Raw genomic sequence first — 12,187 nt, forward strand, 5'->3', positions numbered from 1 at the left:
TATTTTGGCCCCACTAATTTACTGGCAAGGTGTCTAGAACATAAGGCTTAAAAATTCCACTTATCTTCCACACAACCCTCCTCCGGCTCATTCTCACCCTCTGACTGGGAATCCTCAGACTGTGGCGGTTCCCTTTCATCAGGATATCCCGGTCCATTTTCCTCCCCTCCATCTTGGATCTTCTTAGATGAAACCCGATTGGGGCTGCTTTCCTCTCTAGCACACGCCTTACCTACGAGTTTTGTTCCACTGGCTGCTGGTGAATCCGTCGTTTTCTGAATCAGCTATGACTGAACACTTGGTCTCAGAGGCCCTCTGCTCCGGTTTATGAGCTGCAAGTCCCGCCCCCAGTCTTGACTGACTCCGCCCTCAGCCCTGACTCCTCCCTCAGCCCTGACTCCGCCCTCAGCCCTGACTCCACCCTCAGCCCTGACCCTGCCCTCAGTCCTGACTGACCCCGCCCTCAGCCCTGACTCCATCCTCAGCCCTGATCCCGCCCTCAGCCCTGACTCCGCCCTCAGCCCTGACTCCATCCTCAGCCCTGACCCCGCCCTCAGCCCTGACCCTGCCCTCAGCCCTGACTCCATACTCAGCCCTGACCCTGCCCTCAGTCCTGACTCCATCCTCAGCCCTGACCCCGCCCTCAGCCCTGACCCTGCCCTCAGTCCTGACTCCATCCTCAGCCCTGACCCCGCCCTCAGCCCTGACTCCGCCCTCATCCCTGACTCCGCCCTCAGCCCTGACTCCGCCCTCAGCCCTGACTCCGCCCTCAGCCCTGACTCCGCCCTCAGCCCTGACTCCATACTCAGTCCTGACTCCGCCCTCAGTCCTGACTCCGCCCTCAGCCCTGACTCCATACTCAGCCCTGACTCCGCCCTCAGCCCTGACTCCGCCCTCAGTCCTGACTCTGCCCTCAGTCCTGACTCCGCCCTCAGCCCTGACTCCGCCCTCAGCCCTGACTCCATACTCAGCCCTGACTCCGCCCTCAGCCCTGACTCCGCCCTCAGTCCTGACTCCATCCTCAGCCCTGACTCCGCCCTCAGTCCTGACTCCATCCTCAGCCCTGACTCCGCCCTCAGCCCTGACTCCGCCCTCAGCCCTGACTCCGCCCTCAGTCCTGACTCTGCCCTCAGTCCTGACTCCGCCCTCAGCCCTGACTCCATACTCAGTCCTGGCTCTGCCCTCAGTCCGTCTGGCCACAGAGAGCGAAAACACCCTGGGAATAGCCGGGGCTGCTTTTCTTGCTCCAGGCTTTTCTGATAGTCATTTGCAGCCCTTCCAACAGATCTTCTGGGGACCATTGGTCCTGGACTGGGTCATCAAAAGACACATTTCTAAAGCAGTCCAGACTTTTTGAATATTTTCTGTTGTGCCCCTAGATAGTTTAGCAGAGAGGCAGCCTTTAAGCAGCCTCCTACCTAGCCTCTCCCAAGTACCCAAACCTGGTGAATCTCCTCACGAAACCACAGGCGTACATCATCAACTGTTTTCAGGAATTGAGCCAGCTGGGCCCTTTTGAACTGTGTCCCTCTACAGTTAGTTAAAGTCTCCAGGATCATCAGATAAACCGCTTTTTCTGAAGACGTGGAATCGCCCATGTTAGTTCTTTAACGTCCCTTACTCCCCATCTGCTGTCTGCTTCTTCCACAACCCTGAAACATAGGTTTCTCTGAGTTTCTAAAGCACACTCTACAGAGCCAACCTGCACAGTCACAGGGAACATTCCTGTTCGGGTGCCCCTGCCACCCCTGACCAGCACGGGCAGCTGAACTAAGGTTGATCCTGTGAATTTGTAGTGATGCAGAATTAAACACAGACACAATTCACCTTTACACAAGCTTCAGGACGGTTCCCCTGGCTGTTGGCCTCAGGGTCCCCAAAACGGAGAGCAAGAGAGGGTCACAAGAGGCTGATGAGAGAGAGAGAATGTCAGAAGTCAGCTTTTATTTGAGGGGACACTGTTCTTAGAAAATTCTATGCATAGAAGGGCAGAAGGGGTAGGATTACCCGGGAGCAGGTGAGTGTAACTGAACCCCAGGGGTACGCCTGCTCAGAAGACGGGCCTTGCTATCCGAGCTGGGTCAAGACCCAAGCCACCATGAATGGTTGGTCAGAGCCTCGTGCGTCAGGACTGGAAGGCGTGAGCATTCAGAGCGGCCCCCCACAAGTTGTAGGTTGGCTGTCTTTGGGGCCTATACCAATCTAGAAGTTCCCAGGGATGGGATTATTATTCAGGGAGGTTGTGGCAATATAACCAGAAAGAATGGCAGTTAGGGAGAGGAGCAGGTCAAAACCAGAGAAAAATGGTGACCACAGGTCTGAGGAGTGAGGCTAGGAGGTAAGGGGAAAGCAGATCATGAGTCAGAATGTCAGAACATTAGAAACTGGATCACAAGTAAAGCTTTGTGGTATCTTAAGGAACTGGATCTCCTGGGATCTCTCTAATTTTTTAACTGGGTAAAGAAAGAAGAAATAGGTCTATCCAGATCCATTCTTCTAGTCTTTCACATAAAGACTGCATGTGAATCCTGGGTAGCATCACAGTGTGAGGCTAAGACCTGAGGCTCATCTGTAGCATGGGCTCAGGATGCAAGGGCTGGGGCAGCTAGTGACCCCTCTGGCCTCTGGCTGGATCCAGGCTCCTGAATGCAGGGAAGGAGAATGGAAGTTGAGCGCCAGTCTTCTGATCTGTTCCTCAACAAGAGCTGTGGTTACAATAAGCAGGACCAGCTGTGTGCATCCAGGGCCCACAGCAAAGTGAAAACACAGCACCCTTAGGAATTTCACAATAATGAAAGCAGAGCTCTAACCCAAATGTGAGGTCCTTCTCAGTGCAGGCTCCCTGGGACTGCAGGGTGGACACCTGTGACGTCGGTCCTGACACTGAGGCAACTGCGCATGTGATTAATAAGCACAAGCTCTGCTATCCAAAGGCCCAGGGTCATATCCCAGCCCAGCCTCTTTCCAAACAAGTGCCACTAGAAAAAGTTAGGGGCTGGCAAATCCTCTCTGTAAGGGATCAGTTAGTAAATATGTTAGGCTTGGCAAGCTGTACTGACAATCTCTGTGGTAAACACTTGGCCGTGTCATTATAGAACGAATACAGACATAGATCATGCAAATGACATGAGTGTGTTCCCATAAAACTTTATTTACAGATCCAGGTGGTGGACTGGACGTGGTTCACAGGTTGCAGTGGGCCCACCCTGCTCTAGGACTTCAATGTCCTCAACTTGAGATGAGCATAATCACATACCCACCTACAGATTTGCTTTGAGGGTTGGATAAGACAATGCAAATACTGAGAGGGTCTTGAATGCAGGAAAATTCCACCGGTGTTTGCTGTAACTAGGGTAGGGCACGTGCAGGACGGGCGAGGTGGCCACAAAGCACGGGCCTCAGAAGTGCCCCCTCCTCACCTTCCACTGCTGCGCTCTCAGGCCCTCTCTTCCCATGGCAGCTCCTTCTGGAGAAGGCCCTGGGAGTGGTTAGGAGGTTGGGGACTAACCGTCCAAGCCCGGTTCATGTCCATGCTGCCTGGGTAATGAGAGAGCAGGGGGGGCCTGACATTTTAGAGGTTCTGGACTGGGCAAAACAGGTGTTAACTCATCCAAAAGCATTAGCCAGAGGTACTGGTGTTGTTATGTGTTTTCAAACCTCCTGCAAAGCCAGTGGAGGAGAAATGTTGACTTAATTTCATGCCTGGGTATTTGCAGCTCCACAACCCTCCAGACATCCAGGGGCCTCTTTCCAACCAAAGAACAATCTTGAAGCATTTCCCTCCAGACACCCAACTACTTGGTATTTAATTGAACTTTATACAGTTTTGAGGTTCTTTGGGGGTTTTTTATATGTAATGAGTCATATATGATACATCAGTCAAAATATAGTAATAAGAATCTTATTTGAAAAAAAAATAAAATAATGATAATAATCTTATTTGTATTTTAAATCCTTCCTGGCCACCCACAACTTTTATGATTTTAGCAAGGTATTAAAAATACTTTGAGCTTTCATTTATTTCATCTGTAAAAACCAAATGCTGACATCTTCCTAAGGAGATTCTTTTGTGATGAGAAAACAAGATAACAGATTAAAATGACATTAAAAAATTGTGTCTAAATTACATTCTGGGTGTAGTTTGCAAACATTAAATATTTATTTACGTATGAGTCAAATATCCATTGCCCTGTGTCCCTTGAGAGGGAATGTTCTCTGAGCACCCCAGGCCTATCAAGCTTTATTGTCTATTTACCATCCTGCCTTCCCCACTAGCCTCTGAGGCAGACAGAGTCCCAGTAGCCAGCACATAGCCGAGCACACAGTAGGTACGTGAGAAACAGACCTTGAAAAGGTTTTGAATGAAATGATTTCAAAGAACACAATTTGAAAGTGCAATGCAGAGGAACTTTCTTACATTCCATTTCCTGAGCTGCTCTATTTGTGACATCAAGGAAGAAGGAAAATCCAAGGGGTGGAGAGGCTGAAAGAGATGGAGCTTAGAAACCCAGATGGTCTTAGCAATGCTCTCCTGTCCTTTGGGAACCCTGGGTCAAGGATTCCCAGCTTAGAATGATTAAAAGTGTTTTCTTCCCACTAAAAAGTGAAATAGCCCCCAAAAGACCCTTAGCATAATTAAGCTTCTCCAGAAATCCCCACCCTATTTACAACACATAAGCTTCTCTCCTGGTCAGCAGGATCTTTACAAAGAGTGCCCACAGGATCTTTCTGCAGAAAGCTCAATGTGGTTTGCAGCTCCCTCTTTGTTGAAAAGCCAGGTTTCTCTCTCTTTTTTTCTTTAATATTTTTTTTAGTTGTTAGTGGACCTTTTATTTCATTTATTCATATGTGGTGCTGAGGATCCAACCCAGTGCCTCACACATGCCAGGCAAGTGTGAGCCCCAGCCCCCGGGTTCCTCTTTCTTGTAAAAGCTAGGTCTGCAATCAAGCTTGTTGCTATACAAAAGATACTATCTCTGTTTTCCTGGTAAGAACTTGTGAAGCCTCCATCTAGCCTAAGAACATGAGACAAAGAGTAACTGTTATATACCCGCCCACTGTCATGTAACCACCCACTGAGTGTGAACCTTAGAGAATTTCCAGACCCAGGGTCCAGAGATTTTTATGCCTTAGCCCCTCTGGACCACTTCCGCTTCAATAAAACTGCTTCCGGAAAATTCCTCGGGTGTCCAGCTCCCCACCTCCTACATCACTAGGGGAAAATATTTAACATATGCCCTTATTTTTCCAGCTCTAAGTTCTCCTACAAGTGTCTCTTAAACACTGGGTTCTTGCTACTCCTTTTCTAACACTTTAACCTAAAAGGACATAACATGGACTTTAAGGGGAGAATACATCTAGATCGATAAATAGGTACATAGATACACTATATTTCAGTCCCTTACTGTACTCTATAGGCATCTTTATAGGAACCTAGGACTTGAAGGAACCCTATACAAGTTTGAAAACCACTATTACAAATCAAATCTTGTATTTTACAAACAAACACGCACTCACACACACACACACACACACACACACACACGCGCATCCAGAGAAGGAACAAGACAAAGCTGTGTCCCACTTAATAGGGTAAGGACTGTCCCTGAGCTCCCTATGAGCATTCAATTTAGAAATCTTTGCTAGAATGTTAAATTTCCTTGTCTTTAAAATCAACAATGTAAATATCCTGCCATCACCATATCCAGCACAGTAAGAGAGAAAAAAGATATATGTTAAAATCACATATGTAGGGGCTGGGGATGTGGCTCAAGCGGTAACGTGCTCTCCTGGCATGCACGCAGCACTGGGTTCGATCCTCAGCACCACATAAAAATAAAATAAAGATGTTGTATCCACTGAAAACTGAAAAATAAATATCTAAAAAAATTCTCTCTCTCTAAAAAAAATCACATATGTACATATATATTATACTATTCAGTATACTATTCAGTATCTTAAAGATTTCAATCTTTCCAAAATTAATCTATGGACTTAATACAATTCCAGTTAATATACTAACAGGATTTTTGTGGAACTCAGCAAGCCATTTCTAATACTGATATAGAAGTACAAAAGTACAAGCATATACCAGATGTTCTGGTGTGAACTGATAAATACAATCAACAAGAGTGTAAGTTATAGGTTATAGGTTAGTAAAAAGTATAGATTATAGATGTAAGATTTTGATAAGTGAGATAAGACAATTATTAAGCAAGAACTGTCATACACAGAAATAAGACTCCACTTTGCTGCCTTCTATAAAACGCTTGTTACAAGAGCTGTTTCTGAGAAACTGAAATGAAAGCTGTTTTCTTATTTTTAAAAAATGTCTTTCTGTACTTTGTACCCCATCAATTGTACTCTCCTTAGGATGCAATGGTGGTTGTGGTGAGCTAATCCAGGGTATGAATGCCCTTGTGGGTCTACATGACTTTGAAGTAGATTCTGGCCCCGCAGACTCTGCCTCAATTCAGGATGCAACTAACTGTATAGCACCTGCTTGAACCCGGGACTGTGGTCAGCTGAAGTGCAAAGATAATGCTATTTAGCGTCTGTTTATTGCTTTCTTGTTGACTGGAAAATTCCAGTCCTGTCTAGAGCCCACAGGTCCCACTTATCAATATTTTAATTTCTGTGATTGGCTAGCTTACATGACGATAACAAGTCCCTGAGTTGGGGTTTTTGTGCTTATATTCTCCTTGGGTGGACCAGGAAGCTGTAGTCCTCCCACAGAGCTTGAGTCTCTGCAGTGGGGGACAGGCCCTGGCCAGCTAGATGAAGCTCTCTGTTGATTTGAGATCCAGACTTAGAGTGCTGTCTGGAGCGACTTCCCCAGGACACACTGTTAAGAAAAATAAAAGCGGAAGATGTGACCTCCCAGATATTGTTGTAGGCACAGACGAGGCAAGGCACTGAAGACAGCAGCCAGGTTCAGGGGGCACAGCTTTTGCTGTAATCCATCAATCCCCTGAACCCCGAGTTCAGGGAGTTTCAGAGTTTTATACCCAGCGTGTAAGGGGAGGGGCTCAGAAGTTCACAGTCTGCAGAAGTTCACATAAAAGCAGCTTTTTCCTTCACTGTTCTGGGCAAGTTAACTCTTCAAGGACAACACCTGAGAAGGGGAGAGCTTCTTCTCCCCTTCCTTTCCTCCCCTGCCAGCTGTTACCATGGAGCCCAGTTGTAATTTATCTTAAAAATGCAGACATCTCTGTGAAGCCCAGCTCAAGGCCAGAGGCCTTGTTTCCACATTTCTACAAACTACTATACTGGATACATTTGTGAAAAACTAGTAAGGGATGTCCAGCACCTGGAGTGCTGGTATCTTCTCCGCCAGTGGCCAAGTAAACAGGGCGACATGAAAATAGGAAGTTTACCTACATTGAACTCTTTTGCAGAGATTCTTTTGCTGAAAGTCTCAAAATCATCCATGGTGAAGATTTCTGGTGAAGCCCAATTAAGACTTTTCAGTGGAGAAAGGGGGTACCACTTCAATATCAAGATTATTATAAAGGGATTAAAATTAGGATAGTGTAGTATTGGCCCAGAGGAAGACAAATAAATCAGTGAAATCAATATAAAACCCTGAAAGGACCTCTGTATGGAATATCACAGATAAGGGGGTGATTTCCTAATGGAGTCATAATGGAGTAGTGATGTGTAACATTTTCCCATAAAAAAATAAAAAGCTGAATAAAAAATATAAAACACATGTTTTCAGCATTGAGCAGAAATCAACAGAGGATTATAAATCCTTGGGGGGAAAGAAGCACACAGGGTAATCCCCACGTTCTATGGGGCTTTCTTCCAGAAGGAAACTAAGCAGAGGAAACGGAGATCAGGTTTCAGGTCCACCAAGTAGGTTGGGTTCCAGAGGAGAAAGCCAGAGCATGGTACCCTGAAATCTACTGTAAGACCCCTGTTAGGGGGCTCGGTGTGGCTCAGCGGTACAACACTTCCCTAGCAGGTGCACAGCCTGGGTTCAATCCTCGGCAACGTGAAAAATCTTGAATTACTATTTAATAAAAGAAAAAGGAAGAGGCAGTTAAATTTCTTGCATTGTTTAGGAAGTAGTAAAAAAAACTAATTTAAAGAGAGCTGTAAAAATTAATTGAACAATATTTTAATGTCTAGGGTGACCATTAAAATAATAATAGAGGAAAAGTATGCCGAGGAGAGATGGAATTACTGAAAAATGAATTCAAAAGAAAGTGATAAAGAGGAAAAAATGAGATGGATATAAAGACAAATGGTAACTTCGATCTAACCATAGCAGTAATTATTTTAAATGTGAACAGTATAAATACTCTAATTAAAGACCAAGAGTGACGGATTTTTTTAAATCAATTCCATGAAGTTTACCAGAGATGTCCTATCATACATAAGGACACAGAACGGTTAAAAGTAAAACAATGGCAGAAAATATCACATGTGAAAATGAAGAGCATTCAAGAACAAAGTGGGATAATTCAGAAAATTCACCACTAAGGTTCTGTTTCTATACACCACACCCTCACTATCAAAACCTGTATCAGACAGGGTTCCACAGTACCAGCACCAATGCCAATTCTGTCTGTGTGTGTGTGTGTGTGTGTGTGTGTGTGTGTGTGTAGTCATCCAACTGGACTCATCTCAGGACTGGGGATGTGACTCAGTGGCAGAATGCTTGCCTAGCATATCCAAGGCTCTGGGTTCTTCCCTCAGCACTGCAAAAAAAGAAGAAAGAAAGAAAGAGAGAGAGAGAGAGAGAGAGAGAGAGAGAGAGAGAGAGAGAGAGAGATTTACTTAATTTAGAAACATAAGATCTGTTTTGAATTTGATAATTAATGATTGATTAACATGAAAAGGGGGAATATTATATGTTATTACAAGATATGTAAAGAATAATAGCAAAACATAATTAGAGAAAAGCTGTGATTCTTAGATAACATGACTATGCTTGTATAAAGTCAAAAAAAGAAACAACTAAAAATTATAACTGAATTTAGTAATAAGTGGTACATAAGAGCCAATTTACAAGAGTTCGATCATATTTGTATTTGTTAGCAACCACCAAATAAAAATGAAATTTTAAAGATACCATTGATAATGACACCAAAAACGTCAGAAATCTAATGGAAAATGCACAAGTTATTTAGACTAAACACTGCACAATATACTGAAAGAAATTAAAGAAGCCCTCAATAAAAAGAGGGGTGTAAAATATTCATGGGTTGGAAACTTGATGTTCTTCAGTGATAATTTCTCCTCCTCCTCCCCTGCTCCTTCTCCTCTTCTTCTTACGTATGTATAGATTTAAATAAATCCCAATCCCGGAAAGTTTTCAATGAAATTGAAAGTTTAATTCCCTAAAATATATGTAGAAATACAAAGAACCCAAAATTTCCCAGCCAGTGTTGAGAAAAAAGGACCAAGCTCTGAGACTGACACACCCCATATCAAGACTCAGTGTGACTTTATGGTGACAGAGACGGTGGCATTGGTGTGAGGGAAGAAATACAGTACAATGGAACAGAATAGAAAGCCCAAAAACATAATCTTCCCTGTGCCATCACCTAAGCTATAACAAAACACAATTTAGTTGGAATCTTTTTTTTTTTCAATAAGTGGCGCTGGGTCTTTTACAGACCTATGCGCCGGGTGCAGGGGAATGAACATTGAAACATACCTCAAAACATACAAAAATATTTATTTAAAATGGGTCATTGGCCTAAAGGTAAGGGTCAAAATCAGCTTCTAAATGAAGTCAAAAGAGAACATGTATATGACTTTGGGCTGGACAAAGATTTCCTAAGCAGGGTGTTAAAAGTGCTATTCATAAAGGGAAAAAGCTTGAAAATTAAAATTGTTAAAATTAAAAACTTCTAATCCCTGAAAAATATTCAAAAGAGAGCAACTAGGGAAGCAATAGCTGGAAGAAGAAATTTGTGTCTCACATATACATCCAACAAAATAGTTGTGCTAAGTGTGTACAAAGAATCCCTGTGAATCACAATGGAAAAGGCAATCTGATTTTTAAATGGCAAAACACCCGATTAGGCACTTTGTGGAAGAAAGACCAAACTGCCCAATAAGCACAAGAAAAAAAAATCAACATTTTCGTCAGAGGAGTGCAATTTTCAATGAAGATGTGGTTACCACTACACACCCAACAGGATGGCTGGAGTTTGAAAAGATTGGCAACACAGAGTGTTGCAAAGACCTGGGCAAAAGAACTCCCAACTTCCATTGTTGTGTAAACTGGCACAAGAAATTGGAGAACTGAGCAGCACCTACTGACATTGAACATATTCGTGTCCTGTGATTCATCAGTTCCATTTCTGGATATACATTCAACCGAAATAAATGTTTATGTTCACTAAAAGGTATGCACCAGAATATTTAATGTAGCTTTATTCATTTAGGAAGACATTTAGGAAGCAACCCAAATATCTAACAGCTGAGTGGTGCAGTAGGCAGAACCCTGTCCCCTTAAAGATATCCTAACCTCTGCACCCTGTGGATATGTTACTTTACATCACAAAGGGAAGTTGGAAGATGTGATCAAGTACCTTGATGTGAGGAAATTATCTTCTAGGTCCAATCTAAATCACATGGGTAGTTTAAATCTGACAACATCCCCTAATGGCATTCCTAGAGCGAGATGTGGAAACAAAGAATGGTCAGACAGATGCAATGCTGCCAGCCTTAAAGATGGAGGAAGCCGGGTACAGTAGCACGTGCCTATAATCCCAGTGGCTCAGGAGGATGAGGCTGGAGGATCACAAGTCCAAAGCTAGACTCAGCCATTTAGTGGGGTCCTCAGTAACAATGATAATAATAAACAAAAATGGCTGTGGATGTAGCTCAGTGGTTAAGTGCCTCTAGGTTTAATTCCTGGTACCAAGAAAAAAAAAAATGGAGGAAGAGACCAGTAACCAAGGAATAAGAGTGACCCCTAGAAGTTGGAGAAAACTAGGAAACAGAGCATCCCTACAGCCCACAGAAAGGAATGCAGCCCTTAGGACACCTGGATTTTAGCCCATTGGGACCATGCCGGACTTCTCACTTCAGATTTGCAAGCCACTAAGTTTGTGTTGATTTATTATATAGCAGCAATAGAAAGATATATAGATAGACGTGATATATTCACAAAGTAAAATATGCCCAGCTATTAAAAAAAAAAAACTCAACAATAAGGATAAATTCCACAGAACATTGGCTGCAAAAAGTAAGGTTCAAGAACAAAAATGTAGATAGTCTGGCCTTTATTTCTACTTATATGAAATTCAAGAAAAGGCAAAACAAATGGTGTTACCCCCTGCACTTGGAAAGGGTACAGGAGGCAGCTGCTTGGAGAGATGGAAATACTCTGTATTATAACCTGAGTGTGAGTGCGTGTGTGTACTCAAGTGTTAAAACTCTACTTTTAAAAGTTGTGATGGGAAAAAGAGCATTCAGTTAGTGGTCATCCATAGGGACGAATAGTCATCCATGGAGGAACAATATCTTTCACACTTTTAAGTTGATGAGTCTCCACAAGAGGGCGCCCTTCCACCAGCAGGAGCAGCACAGGGATGGCCATGTGACAGCCCGCCCGCCCGCCCCTGGCCCTTCCAGCTCCTCTCCATCTCCCCACTAAACTGGATTAGATTATTCACGGGAGACACACACCTCACGCCATCAGAGTCACTAGCGTTGGGGGAAAAAATTTTTTTTTAACTAGGTGAGGCCTGAGAAGAAGATCTGTATGTGAACAGATGAGAGGAGGAGCCTGGGTCAGCAAAACCTAACACACTGCAGATGTTCTCTCTGTAAAAGAGTGCTGACTGACATCTGGGGCAATGTATGGACTTGGGCACCTAGAAATCTTTAAAAAGGAATGTTCTCGAGTTGCCAGCATCAAAATTTAGTATAAAACAATTGTTTTGCGATTCCCTGAAGGACAAAGATGCTGGATATTTTTTCATATGATCGTCTGCTCCCCTTCTCCACCCATCTACCTGCCCATTTACTGATTGGGTTGTGGGGGTTCCAGGGTTGAGTTCTTGGAGTCCTTTCTGTGTTCTGGGTATTGATCCTCGGTGAGCCGCGAAGCTGGCCAAGATGGTCTCCCCCCCTGAAGGCTTTCTCTCCATCTGTCGATTCCTTCCCTGGGTCCCTCTGCTGTTCTTTCCATGACTGCTGAGCCTGTCCCTCCAAGGGCTTC

Source organism: Urocitellus parryii, chromosome 11 (genome assembly GCF_045843805.1).
Source record: "Urocitellus parryii isolate mUroPar1 chromosome 11, mUroPar1.hap1, whole genome shotgun sequence".
In the NCBI taxonomy this organism is placed as follows: domain Eukaryota; kingdom Metazoa; phylum Chordata; class Mammalia; order Rodentia; family Sciuridae; genus Urocitellus; species Urocitellus parryii.